The following is a 15,103-nucleotide window of genomic DNA, read 5'->3' on the forward strand; positions in this document are numbered from 1 at the left end:
CTAACTCACAAGTTTTTCTAGGTGGTCAATTAATAGAGTGTTGGTTTATATAAAATATCTAGAATGCAATATCCATTGCTTCTAGGATTTTTCTACAGCAGGGAAGAGATGGCTAATATTGTTAACTAAACTTATCTGATATCTGGTTTTTTACAGTTAAATATCAGTAAATTAGACTTAACATCATAGGGATTAATATTCCTAACTGTGTTTGTTAAGGGAGATAGTTGATTAATTTGCAAAGTTAAAATGTTAAAGCATCAACTGCAAAAAATGAAATCAAGTACTCTTGACTTCTTAAATTCCAGAAGAAAATATATTTCAACATTAAATGTGTTTTCATAAATGGCTACATGAGAAAAGTTTGAGATTGCTTTGTTTCTGTGTCTTCAATAAAAACAAGGTTACTAAGAGTTAAAATTCTATCAGGTGTAATTCTACATACAGAGTAAAAGAGGTTTCAGGTGGGTTTCAATTAAAGTACTAAGAAAACAAAGAAAACAAAAAGTATTTCATCTTTTTTAAAGAGGAATAATTTTTCAAATTCAGAAATTTTATAAGACTTGTTTCAGAAGGCAAATTTAAAAGGAGCCAAAAGCTACGAAGGAGATGAAAGAAGGTTCTAGGTATGAAAATATTTTTTTTAGTATGGAAAGTAGAAGGAAAAAGAAATGTTTCTGAATGAGAAAGTCTTTCGTGTGGTAAAAACAAATGTAGAATGTCTAAGTAAGTTACAGAAGGATTGTGGGAGTATCTCAAAAAGTTTGTGTGTAACTAAGTTAACTATAATTAGTACAATTGGTTAAAGTTATTGAAGGTTTTTCCTAAAGTCAAATATTAATGTAGTGATATAAACCAAAGTTTAATCCTCTATGGACTGAAAAAAGATTTCTTAAAACATTAATCTGCTGTATCTATTAAGATGATTTCTTGTATCTGTTAATTTTTATTTTTTAGAGAAACTAGTCTTAAAGGAATTAGGGTATGTACAACTCTGGTTAAACAACAATTGTTATTTTAGAGATTATACTACACTACAGATTTTGATTTTTTGTTTAAAATCTAAAAAAATCAGTGTAATTGTGGTGCTGTTACTGACTTCTTTGTGTACTAGAAGTATTCATATCTTCCAAGTATACAAATCTTTTAAACATAAGGTTTAGAAAAGTATTTTAACAAGCTGGTATTCTTTAATCAAAAAGTTTAAATAAAGATTTAGGATTATAAAAGTTATGTTTTTTGGTTCATAGCTATTATACAAACTCAATATGTTTTTGCTCTTATTAATTTCAGTTTGTATTTTCCTTGTAAACTTTATAACTATTGTCTTTTAGAATCTTACAAAAGTACAACTTCTAAGCTAACAACTTGAGTTAATTGGGATAAAAGGCAATCACTTATAGGAAAGTCAAGATGTAAGATGACTTCCAGTAGTAATACTGATTCCCAACTAAATGAAAGGGTGAATAATGTAAAGTAATAGACATTAAAGGTAAAACTTGGTACTCTTATTTTAAGACTGGTGAAACTGACTTGTTTAATGTTTAAGATCAAAACTTAAAGACTAAAGTTAAGGAAGTAAAAAGGTCCAAAAGAAAAAAAAAATTAGCCATTATTTGGCTCTTGCCCTCTGAGATCAACTTGAACCCAGGAAACAAAGGGAATTCTCTAAGGGATTTGCAACTCTGGGCCACATGACCTCACAATCAGAGGGATCAATGAGACCCTGGAGAACAGAAAGCCAACCAGGGCATATGCTACTAAGAGGAGGGTCATTGCAGTGGGAAATGTTTCTGATGCTTCCAAGGGAAGCCACAAGGTCATCAAGACCCTGACCCATCCAATCAGATGGCACTAGAGGAGATAAAAGAATGTTTGCAAGTTCCCAAGAGTGACCCCCTGAGGGAACTCAGTTGACTCTTAACAATAGGTAGGAACAAGTTCAGTTTGACCAGCTGGGTCTTAAACACCTAACAAAATAAGTTTTAACCAAAATACAGTCATACCTGGGCATTTAAAAGGAAAGACAACAGTTCTTTTAACTTAAGATATACACTTGTGTTGGCCCCACAAAGAGTAAGTAAAACTGGAGGCAATAAAAAAGGGATTCTTAGACAGGAGTTCCTGATAACTATCAAAGAAGACCATCAGAAACAGAAACATTTTAGTAAATCCATACCTATAAATCTTTCTAATCTCCTATATAGGCATATTAAATCTGTTTGCTAGTATGATTATCTAGCCCTAAGTAGCAAAAATAAAGGGATGTCTACTAAACACAGAGGTTATGCCAATAGAAAAGTATTTTACAAAAATCAAATGACATACATGACATTATAAAAACTGTTATGTTTACATTCCTGATAACTCAGGTAATGTAACTAATATTCTTAAAGATTTACATTCCCCAATATAGGCCATGTCCCCATTGACCTTGTGATAGGAACTTCTTAGCTCTTATACTTCCTGGTGAAAATTACTGGTTCCTATCATTATCATGATATTCATTGACATGTTCCAGATGCTGTGACATTTATTTTGTATTAATCTCATTCCAGGACTCATGTCTTTTTGTTTCTCTCAAAGAAGCACCCACCTCTGAGATGACTTTACAACCTTTAAGATGTAAAAGTCTAAACCAGACTTTTACCATGGACCCCTCAGCTGACCCCCCAGAACATTCGTAAAAGGGAAGCCCAAACTGCTTGACTTATGTGGCCACCTTTCAGTCTGAAGCACCCAGAGTGGTCATTGTCCATTTTCCATTACAGCAATAAGGGTTCTTTAATTGGACTGGGGGTTGAGACCTGGGCAAAAGAATGATCAGTGTAGGTAATGATTGATTGGATCAGGAAGATAGGGGCTTATTCAAAAGGAAATAAAATGCTAGAGCCTCCACAGAATTTCCGCCTCCTCATCTGTTGCCAAGGTCACCTGCCTCCAGGGAATTATTCCTCCCAAAAAAGATTTGTTAAAGAGTACATACCCCTGGATGACTCTCTTCCTGTCCTTGGTCACTCCAACTTTTGGTCACATAGGCAAGGTAAGAGGAGGAGCGGGCATGAGAAGAAAGGAAATTTGAAATCTTTAAAGAGGAAAGACATCACACACCCTTGGTACAGTTTTGGACCTCTTTCTCTCCAGAGGAGTCTCTCTCTCTCTCTCTCTCTCTCTCTCTCTCTCTCTCTCTCTCTCTCTCTCTCTCTCTCTCTCTCTCTTCTCCTCTCCTTTACATAACAACATTTTGCTCTTGTCCAGGCACTTCTTGAGTATTTAATCTTCAACATGGGGAAACGGGACCAGATCCTGATTTTCAACACTGGTCTCATAAAGACTTACCAAATTCAAGTGAGTTCAGAAATAATTGATTTCATTATTATACAACCTGTGAGTGACATCTCATAATTTTTTTAAAGCAGTCTGTGGGAACAAAAAAAGGTTAAAACACAATAGCTATAATTGAGAGATAAGAAGAAAAAGTATTGTTTTTTTTTCCTTGTTTGTGGGTTTTTAACAATTCTGCTTTAATTTTTCACATTTTGAAATGCCACAGAACTAGATTTAACTGTAGGCTAACTGAGAATATAGATAGAATAAACACTGTGTCTTTCAGTATATTTTTTTTCAAAATCAGTTTATGGCATATGTGTAACATTAAGAAGTTTGAATGTCTCTCTCAACTCTTATTGCCTTCATTGAGCTCGCAATGGTTTACTTGTATAGGTGTAAAAATTCATATGAAGGTATAGTACTGGGAAATCAATAAATTTTTCTGCCATGGGAAATCTGCCCTATGTAAGATATTTCAGAATCATAATAACTACACATATCAGCCATGATATATTATTAATCAGGTATGTGTGGAAACATATAATTAAAAAATGCCAGACACCTGGATTACAAGAAATATTGTCTAATGCTTACACACTTTCCCAATTTTTCATGGCTTTTTCTTGAACAGTGCTAAAACACTGAATATGCTTTCAAATCAAATCAAGCAGATATACCAGCCAGTGGCATTAATTCTTATGGTTCAAGATTTTCAAGTTGATCACAGGCCTAAAGGTTAACCCTAGAACTATCAAACTTTTAGATGGAAAGCTAGGACAAAATCTTTTCTACTGTTAGATTAGGCAAATATTTCTTGGACACAAAAATCAGCAGTGATAAACAAATGTAATCAAAATGAATAAGTATTGCCCCATAAATATAGTTAAGAAAATGAAAAGCAAGGCACAATCTGGGAGAAAAATATTTTAAAACACATATCTGATAAAGACCATATATCCATAATATTGGGTGCATCGTTACAGCTTAAGAAGATAAATGACTTAATAATAAATTTAACAAAATATCTGAACAAATATTTCACTAAAGTCAATAAATGAATAGTAAATAAATCTATACAAGTGCAACAAAATCATTTTAAATTGAATTAAAATATAAATTAAATGTACATTAAAACCATAGTTAAATGTCATCATACACCCAGTTAGAGTGGCTCAAATTATAAAGCATGGCTATAGTAAGCAATGAAAACACTTATATATCATTTTTTCAGTAAGAAAAAAATGCTGCAACCAATGTAGGCAACTATTTGGCAGTGTATAACACAGTTCAACATAAAATCGTTCTATGACCCAGCATTTTATTTTCATGATTTTTACCCCAAATCAATTAAACACGTACACAAAAATACTTATAATCAAATTTAAGTCATGTCATTTGTAATGAACCCAAAATGAAAAAACTCAATGTCCATCAATACGCAAATAGATAAAAATATAGAATAAGCATGTATTTCAATACTGTTCATCAAAAAATAAAATGAATTAATAATACACAAAATACTATGGATGAATTCAAAAGTATTTTGTGTTGTGAAGGAAATCAGTCGATGATGCATATACTCTTTGTGATTATGTTTATTTGAAACTCAAGAAAAACAGACTCATTTTTCCAGGTGGGTGATTATGTGGATTTAGTGATCTTGGCTAGAGGGTGATGGTAATCCAAATGCACATGTCAAAAACTTTTGAATCATATGCTTAAACAGTGTATTTTCTTTGTAATTCAAATTCCATAAAGCTATCTAAAATATTTTTAAATATGTGAAAAAGGATTGGTGAGCAAGACTCTCTTAGTGACAAAGGTGAATCAAATCAGTCATTTCTGCACAATGTTAATTAAGTTTGTCAATTACTGTCTCAATTTTGAAGTAGAAAGAACTTAATTACATGACAAAATAACATGAGGTGATAAAAATTGTATAATTTTATTTTCAACACATCAATCATATATTGCCTATTGACTGATAAATTAAATATTCTTGATAATTTGTATGATAACCACTAACCTACTGGAAGTAGGGTAACTATTATCATTTTAAAGAGATATTCAAGTGAAAAATATAGAGAAAATACAAGACAAAACAATTTTTATTTGTTCTAATTAGCTATACATGACAGCAGAATATATTTATACACTTTGATATAGCATACATAAATGTGGTATGATTTCTTCTTTTTCTTTTTTTTATTATTATAGTATACAAATGGGATACATGTTGTTTCTCTATTTGTACATGGAGTCAAGGCATACCATTTGTGTAATCATACGTTTACATAGGGCAATGATGTTTGATTCTTTATTTTTTTCCCTTCCCCCCCACTCCTCCCACCCCTCTTTTCCCTCTATACAGTCCTTCTTTCCTTCATTCTTACCACACTCCTTATCCCTAACCCTAAACCTAACCCTAAACTTAATGCTAACTCTTCCCACCCCCCAATATATGTCCTCATCAGCTTATCAGCGAGATCATTCGTCCTTTAGTTTTTTGAGATTGGCTTATCTCACTTAGCATGATATTCTCCAATTTCATCCATTTGCCTGCAAATGCCATAATTTTATCATTCTTCATCGTGGAGTAATATTCCATTGTATATATATGCCACAGATTCTTTATCCATTCATCAACTGTTGGGCATCTAGGTTGGTTCCACAATCTGGCTATGGTGAACTGAGCAGCAATGAACATTGATGTGGCTGTATCTCTGTAGTATGCTGATTTTAAGTCCATTGGTATAGGCCAAGGAGTGGGATAGCTGGGTCAAATGGCGTTTCCATTCCAGCTTTCTGAGGAATCTCCACACTGCTTTCCAGAGTGGCTACACTAATTTGCAACCCCACCAGCAATGTATGAGTGTACCTTTTTCACCACATCCTCGCCAACACCTATTGTTGCTTGTGTTCTTGATAATCACAATTCTAATTGGGGTGAGATGAAATCTTAGGGTAGTTTTGATTTGCATTTCCCTTATTACTAGGGATGTTGAACATTTTTTCATATATCTGTTGATTGCTTGTACATCTTCTTCTGTGAAGTGTCTGTTCATTTCCTTAGCCCATTTGTTGATTGGATTATTCATATTCATCGTGTAGAGCTTTTTGAGTTCTTTATAGATTCTGGAAATTAGCGCTCTATCTGAAGTATGGTTGGCAAAGATATTCTCCCACTCTGTAGGCTCTCTCTTCACATTGCTGATAGTTTCCTTTGCTGAGAGAAAGCTTTTTAGTTTGAATCTATCCCAGTTGTTGATTCTTGCTTTTATTTCTTGTGCTATGGGAGTCCTGTTAAGGAAGTCTGATCCTAAGCCAACAAGTTGAAGATTTGAACCTACTTTTTCTTCTATAAGATGCAGGGTCTCTGGTCTGATTCCGAGGTCCTTGATCCATTTTGAGTTGAGTTTTGTGTAGGGTGAGAGATAGGGGTTTAATTTCATTCTGTTACATATGGTTTTCCAGTTTTCCCAGCACCATTTGTTGAAGAGGCTATCTGTTCTCCTTTGTCTAGTATGAGAAAATTGTATTTATTTGGGTTTGTGTCCATGTCCTCTATTCTGTACCATTGATCTACCTGTCTATTTTGGTACCAATACCATGCCATTTTTGTTACTATTGCTTCGTAGTAGAGTTGAAGATCTGGTATTGCAATACCCCCTGCTTCGTTCTTGCTACTGAGGATTGCTTTAGCTATTCTAGGTTTTTTATTCTTCCAGATGAATTTCATAATTGCTTGCTCTATTTCTGCAAGGTACATCATTGGGATTTTAATTGGAATTGCATTGAATCTGTATAGCACTTTAGGTAGTATGGTCATTTTGACAATATTAATTCTGCCTATCCAGGAACATGGGAGATCTTTCCATCTTCTAAGGTTTTCTTGAATTTCTTTCTTTAGTGTTCTGTAGTTCTCATTGTAGAGGTCTTTCACCTCTTTTGTGAGATTGATTCCCAAGTATTTTATTTTTTTCGATGCTATTGTGAATGGGGTAGTTTTCCTAAATTCTCTTTCTGAGGATTCATCACTTATGTATAAAAATGCATTGGATTTATGAGCATTGATCTTGTAACCTGCTACTTTACTGAATTCACTTATGAGTTCTAAAAGTTTTCTGGTGGAATTTCCAGGTTCCTCTAAACATATAATCATGTCGTCAGCAAACAGGGATAGTTTGAGTTCTTCTTTTCCTATTCGTATCCCTTTAATTTCTTTGGTTTGTCTAATTGCTCTGGCTAGAGTCTCAAGGACGATGTTGAATAGAAGTGGTAAAAAAGGGCATCCCTGCCTTGTTCCAGATTTTAGGGGGAATGCTTTCAGTTTTTCACCATTTAGAATGATATTAGCCATGGGCTTAGCGTAGATTGCCTTTATAATGTTAAGGAATGTTCCCACTATCCCTATTTTTTCTAGTGTTTTGAGCATGAAGGAGTGCTGTATTTTATCGAATGCTTTTTCTGCATCTATCAAATAATCATGATTCTTAACTTTAAGTCTGTTGATATGGTGAATGACATTTATTGATTTCCTGATGTTGAACCAAACTTGCATCCCTGGGATAAAACCCACTTGATCGTGGTGCACTATCTTTTTAATATATATTTGTATGCGATTTGCTAAAATTTTGTTGAGAATTCTTGCGTCGATGTTCATTAAGGATATTGGTCTGAAATTTTCTTTCCTCGATGTGTCTCTGTCAGGTTTAGGTATCAGGGTGATATTGGCTTCATAGAAGGAATTTGGGAGGGTTCCCTCCTCTTCTATTTCATGAAATACTTTGAGGAGTATTGGAATGAGCTCTTCTTTAAAGGTTTTGTAGAAATCGGCTGAGAACCCATCTGTTCCCGGACTTTTCTTTGTTGGTAGGCTTTTGATGACCTCTCTATTTCATTGCTTGAAATTGGTTTATTTAAGTTGTGTATGTCCTCATCGTTCAGTTTAGGTAATTCATATGTCTCTAGAAATTTGTTGATGTCTTCGAGTTTTTCTGTTTTGTTGGAGTATAGATTTTCAAAATAGCTTCTAATTATGTTTTGTATTTCAGTCGTGTCTGTTGTGATGTTTCCTTGTTCATTCCGAATTTTAGTAATTTGAGTTTTCTCCCTCTTTCTCTTTGTTAGCGTGGCTAAGGGTTTATCAATTTTGTTTATTTTTTCAAAGAACCAACTATTTATTTTGTTAATTTTTCCAATTGTTTCTTTTGTTTCAATTTCATTGATTTCGGCTCTGATTTTAACTATTTCCTGTCTTCTACTACTTTTGGTATTGGTCTGCTCTTCTTTTTCTAGGGCTTTGAGCTGTAGTGTTAAGACATTTATTTATTTGTTTCTACTTCTTTTTTTGAATGCGCCCCATGAAATAAATCTTCCTCTAAGTACTGCTTTCATAGTGTCCCAGAGATTTTGATATGATGTGTCTTTGTTCTCTTTTACTACTAAGAATTTTTTTATTTCCCTCCTGATGTCTTCTGTTATCCAATCATCATATAATAGTGTATTATTTAATCTCCAGGTATTGGAGAAGTTTCTGTTTTTATTTCTAATTTCAATCCATTATGATCTGATAGAGTACAAGGTAGTATCTCTATCTTCTTGTATTTGCTAACATTAGCTTTGTGGCATAAAATATGGTCTATTTTAGAGAAGGATCCATGTGCTGCTGAGAAGAAAGTGTATTCGTTCTTTGTTGGATGGTATATTCTATACATGTCCGTTAAGTCTAAATTGTTGATTGTGTTCTTGAGATCTATGGTTAATTTATTCAATTTGTTTGGACGATCTATCCAGTGGTGAGAGAGGTGTGTTAAAATTGCCTAGTATTATTGTGTTGTGTTCTATTTGATTTCTGGAATTAAGAAGGATTTGTTTGATGTACGTGGATGAGCCAATGTTCGGGACATAGATATTTATGATTGTTATGTCTTGCTGATTTATGCTTCCCTTAAGCAGCATGTAATGTCCTTCTTTATCCCTTCTGACTAGTTTTGGCTTGAAGTCTACATTATCTGAAATGAGGATGGATACTCCAGCTTTTTTGCTGTGTTCGTGTGCATGGTATGTTTTTCCCCATCCTTTCACCTTTAGTCTATGGGTATCTCTTTCTATAAGATGAGTCTCTTGCAGGCAGCATATTGTTGGATTTTTCTGTTTAATCCAATCTGCCAGTCTATGTCTTTTGATTGACGAGTTCAGGCCATTAACATTCAGGGTTATTATTGTGATATGATTTGTATTTCCAGTCATTTGACTCATCTTTGTTTTTTGACATGATTTGGTTTCTCCTTTATTTGGCTATTCCTTTAGGCTAGCGCCTCCTGTTGCTGATTTGCATCGTTGTTTTTCATCTCTTCCTCATGGAATATTTTGCTGAAAATGTTCTGTAGTGCTGGATTTCTTTTTGTAAATTCCTTTAGCTTTTGTTTATCATGGAAGGATCTTATTTCATCATCAAATTTGAAGGTAAGTTTTGCTGGGTATAAGATTCTTGGTTGGCATCCATTTTCTTTCAGGGCTTGGTAAATGTTGTTCCAGGCCCTTCTAGCTTTTAGGGTCTGGATTGAAAAATCTGCTGATATTCTTATTGGTTTCCCTCTGAATGTAATTTGATTCTTTTCTCTTGCGGCCTTTAAAATTCTGTCTTTATTTTGTATATTAGGTATCTGCATAATAATGTGCCTTGGTGTGGGTCTGTTGTAATTTTGTATATTTGGAGTTCTATAAGCCTCTTGTACTTGGTTTTCCATTTCATTCTTCAAATTTGGGAAATTTTCTGATATTATTTCATTGAATCAATTGCTCATTCCTTTGGTTTGTTTCTCTAAGCCTTCCTCAATCCCAATAATTGTCAAATTTGGCCTTTTCATAATATCCCATAATTCTTGTAGAATCTGTTCATGATTTCTTACCATCTTCTCTGTTTGGCCAACTTTGTTTTCAAGATTAAATATTTTGTCTTCAATGTCTGAGGTTCTGTCTTCCAGGTGTTCTACCCTATTGGTTATGCTTTCTATGGAGTTTTTAATTTGGTTTATTGTTTCCTTCATTTTAAGTATTTCAGTTTGTTTTTTTTTTCAGTATCTCTAACTCTTTATTGAAATGATCTCTTGCTTCCCGTATTTGGTCTTTTAACTGTTGATTGGTGCGATCATTTAATGCCTGCATTTTCTCTTTCATCTCCTCCTTCAATGCCTGCATTTGCTCTTTCATCTCCTTGTTTGCTTCCCTGTTTGTTTTAATTATGTACATTCTGAACTCCCTTTCTGACATTTCTTCTGCTGTGCTGTCATTGGGTTTTATTTATGTAGTATCTAGGTTTTTTTGGGACATTTTCTTCCCTTGTTTTCTCATATTGGTCAGATGTCAGTGGGAATTTGAGATATTGTAGATTTCCTCTATTGGCTTATAGTGTCCTGGTAGATTTCCAGTGTATCACCTCCCAGCCTTCAGTAGCCTGAAGTCTTGGAGGAACTTGATAATGCATTGCTTCCGAAGAAAGCTGCCCCTAGCCCCTACTGGTTCCAGGGCTTGGAGCTGGCTCTGTGCGGAAAGGCTCTCACTGGGGGCCTGCACCGTGCGGCTGGCCGTGTGTGAGGAGCCCACCGCCGGAGTGTGGAAGACTACCATGGGAAGACTCTAGCTGCCCTACCCTGCTATGATAACCTCACCCCTATCTGTGCCTGGCTCCCAGGCCAAGTTTCGCCCAGTGGGGGAGACTCACCCCATGTCTCTATTTTTGTCCAAGTCTCTCGATGACTCCCCTTCTTGAGTCCTGGGGTCTGGAGTGACTGGAGATGCAGTCACCCTCTAGGTCACCATCCTGGATCGCCCCGTGGAAAGAGCCTGCGGCCGGAGTGGGCAGAGCTGCCTGAAGAAGTCTCTGGCTGCCCTGCCCTGATCCCAGATGCTGCTTGGGGATCGAAGTTCTCCGTTGGCTCGGGGACTTGTGGCTGTCTCTTTGTAGAAAAATTCTCACTGGGCGGTCTGTTCCAAGAAGCTAGCCTTGAAAGGCACCTCCCACCGTAGGGGTCTAGGCTGCTTGGGGAGGTCGCTGGCTGCCCTGTCCTGGTCCCTGAAGCCACTTGCGGGCCAGAGTATGCTGCGCTGGCTCCGGGACTTGGAGTTTGTTTTGATCAGAAAGGCTCTCAGTAGGGGGCCTGCTCCGAGAACCTGGAGAAGCTGGCTGTGTGGGAGGGGCCCAGTGCCGGAGTGCGCAGGGCTGCCTATGGAAGACTCTAGCTGCCCTGCCCTGCTCCAATAAGCCACCTCTATCTGGGCCTGCCACCCGGGTGGAACTTTACCCAGTGGGCAGACTCACCCATGGCTCTATTTTGGTCCGAGTCTCTCAATGCCTCCCCTTCTTAACTCCTGCGTTCTGGAGCGACTGGGGATGCAGTCCCCCTCTAGTCCGCCATCTTGGATCGCGCCCCGTGGAAAGAGCCTGCAACCAGAGTGGGCAGAGTCGCCTGAAGAAGTCTCTGGCTGCCCTGCCCTGATCCCAGATGCTGCTTGTGGATCGAAGCTCTCCGTTGGCTCGGGGACTTGTGACTGTCTCTATGTAGGAAAGCTCTCACTGTGCGGTCGATTTCTTCTTTTTCTGATTGTACATGTCACAGAGTCACATTGGTCATGCAGCCATATATGTATATAAGGTAATAATGTCTGTTTCATTCTACTATCCTTCCTACCCCCATATGCCATCCCCTCCCTTCACTCACCTCTACCTAATATAAAGTAACTCTATTCTTCCCTAGTGCCCCGCCCCCACACTGTAAATTAGTATCCACATATCAGAGAAAATATTCAGTCTTTGGTTTTTTGGTTTGGCTTATTTTACTTAGCATGATATTCTTCAACTCCATCCATTTACTGGCAAATGCCATAATTTTGTCCTTCTTTAAAGCTAAGTAATATTCCATCATATGTATGTATATAAAATATAAATATATATAATATATACTATTATGTATAACATAAAATTTCCCTTTTTAAGATTTCTAAGATTTTTAATATTTCCATTTTCAGAGTAAATTTATATGGACTAGGTGTTCCAGGTAAATGAAAAGTATTACCAGACTATACAGTAAAATCTAGTTATATGTTACTTATATCTGACAAAAGAAAAAATTCTGAAGCATATTAAATTTCCAATCAAACTCAGAGGGAGAGTGTGGAGGGGGGAAGAGAAAAGAGAAGTTAATTCATTAACACTGGAGGAAAAAATAAACAAAAAATTGTTGATTTTGAAATTTTGACTTAAATCCTATCACCACAGACCATCAGGGTTTCTATATCCTGCTTATGTAAAAACTTTCAAGACTTTTAACACCCACCAATCCAGAACGACATGGCCTAACCCTAGCTCTCCCTTCTCCTGTTTATCCCACCCATCTTAGGAATTGGTATAGGTGAAAGTGATTTCCTTTCCCAAAGGTTTGAAAATGTTCTTAGCTCTAGTCCAGTGCACATATTCCCACTGCTATCTGGCCTTGCTGCTGGTGGTTGTAGGAACTTATCTCAAGACCTGGTCCTTTCTTTTACTGACTAGTATCTGTAATGACTAAGTAAACTCCTATGTCACAGAGTTGGTCTCTAGAATTTTGGTTTAACAAGTCAAATTTATAAGATCATAGAAAGTTCAGAAATAATGGCACTGTAAAGAAATGAGAAGTTAAAAATGAAAGTAAAGCAAAACTAAAAGGTTTGAGCTATTATTTGGATATAAAATATTCAATTAACTAATTAATAAAAGAATAAAATAGCCTAACATAGGTGAATCTAGATAGATAAAATGTTAGGGAAAAATGAAAATCACAAATTATCATTACAGTTATGTGATGTCATCAAACCTCCCCCAATTACAGTGCTTTCCTGACTCACATAATTAATGACTTACATTTATGGAAAACATACAGCAATTTGGACACAATAATTTTAGAATTTTTGTGTATACAAAGAAGATTTGCAAATAATTGACCAAATTATAAAAAAAGCAATTTTCCGTAACTGTAGCTATTATCAATGGTGTAAAAATCATCCACTGATGATTAATACAAGTAGATTAGAATTTAATAAAAATAGGAAACCAAAATTCTATCCTCTGAACATTTTAAAGCACACTGCTAAAATAACTAAGTTCAAAGAAATATTAAAATTAATAATTTATAAAGCAATTCAATATGTATGCTTCCTTAGTCCATTTTATTCTTCCATAATAGTACATGAGAATGGGTGATCTATAATGAATAAAAATGTATTTGACTCTTGGTCCTGAAACTAGAAATTCAAACTTTGAGTAACTATACCTAATAAGAGCTACTGTGTCATCTCTTGGCAGAATGGCCCAGAGAGGATGTGAGTGAGGAAGAGATTAAATTTTCCACCTCAAAACTTCTTATAATTTGTACTAATCCATTTGGGGGGAGGCTCCTCATGACTCAGACACCTCCCATTAGGCCCCTCCTTTCAACACTGCTGCACTGGGAATTAATTCCAACATGTTCTTCTGGGGTACACGTTCAAACCAATGTGTTCTTCCCCAATCCCACAAATGCATGGGCTTTTTAAATACAAAATACACTCATTCAATCTAATAGTCCCTGTTATGGTTGGATGTGAGGTGTCCCCTAAAAGCTCACATGTGAGACAATGCAAGAAGGTTCTGAAGAAAAATGATCGGGTTGTGAGAGTCTTAACCCAATCAGTGAATTGATCCCCTGACAGGGATTAACTGAGTGGTAACTGAAGTGGTAGGGTGTGGTTGGAGGAGGTGGGAATTGGGGGCACGGCTTTGGGTGTAAGTCCCTGGCAAGTAGAGACCTCTTTCTCTGCTTGCTGATCAGCATGTGAGCTGTGTTCCTCTGCCACACTCTTTTGCCATGATGTTCTGCCTCACCTGGAACCCTGAGGAATGGAGCCAGCTTTCCATGGACTCAGACCTCTGAAACTGTAAGTCTTCAAATAAACTTTCCTCCTCTACAGTTGTTCTTGTCAGGTCATGTAGTCACAGTAGTGAAAAAGCTGACTAAAATAGTCCCCAAAGTCCTAACTTGCTTCAGCATCATCTAAAATGTCCAAAACCCAGAATTACATTGAAATTGGATATGGGTGAAGTTTAAGGAGCCGTGTCATCCTGAGGCAAATTCTCCTCCAGTTGTAAGGCAGTGAAATTAATAATTTATCTACTTCAAAAGCACAATCATTGGTAAGGCATAGGACAAACAGTCACATTACAAAAGACAGAGGGAAGAAAAGGGGTTAAATGACCCCAGGTAAGTCCAAAATCCAACAAGGAAAACAACATTAACTCTTAATGCCAAACCTGTAACTGCATGCCTCTTCAACCTCAGGCCAACAAAAGCCCCACCATATTATTTATGATTCAAAGAACTTGAAGGACTCAATATAGAGGCATTGGACATTTTATTATTCACATGCTCCTCAGCAATGGAAGGCCAGGGAAAAATAGAGGAGCCATGTCATGCCTGCACACACCCCTAGCTTGTAATTAACTATCTATCTATCTATCTATCTATCTATCTATCTATCTATCTATCTAATCTATCTCTCTATCCTTCTATGGTTTTGTAAAACTGCACATAAGACTTCTTCAGATGTATCATGAGTACATACCTTTACCTCACAACAAAGGACATTCTGCCTTGATTCTGTCTTAGAGATTGGGAATGAGAAAAGTGGTTAATTTCCCTCCTCCTTACACATCATAATACATTCTAAGCAATTCTTCTTAGTTCATTGCCAGGAATAA

This window comes from Sciurus carolinensis, chromosome 4 (genome assembly GCF_902686445.1).
Source record: "Sciurus carolinensis chromosome 4, mSciCar1.2, whole genome shotgun sequence".
Lineage (NCBI taxonomy): Eukaryota > Metazoa > Chordata > Mammalia > Rodentia > Sciuridae > Sciurus > Sciurus carolinensis.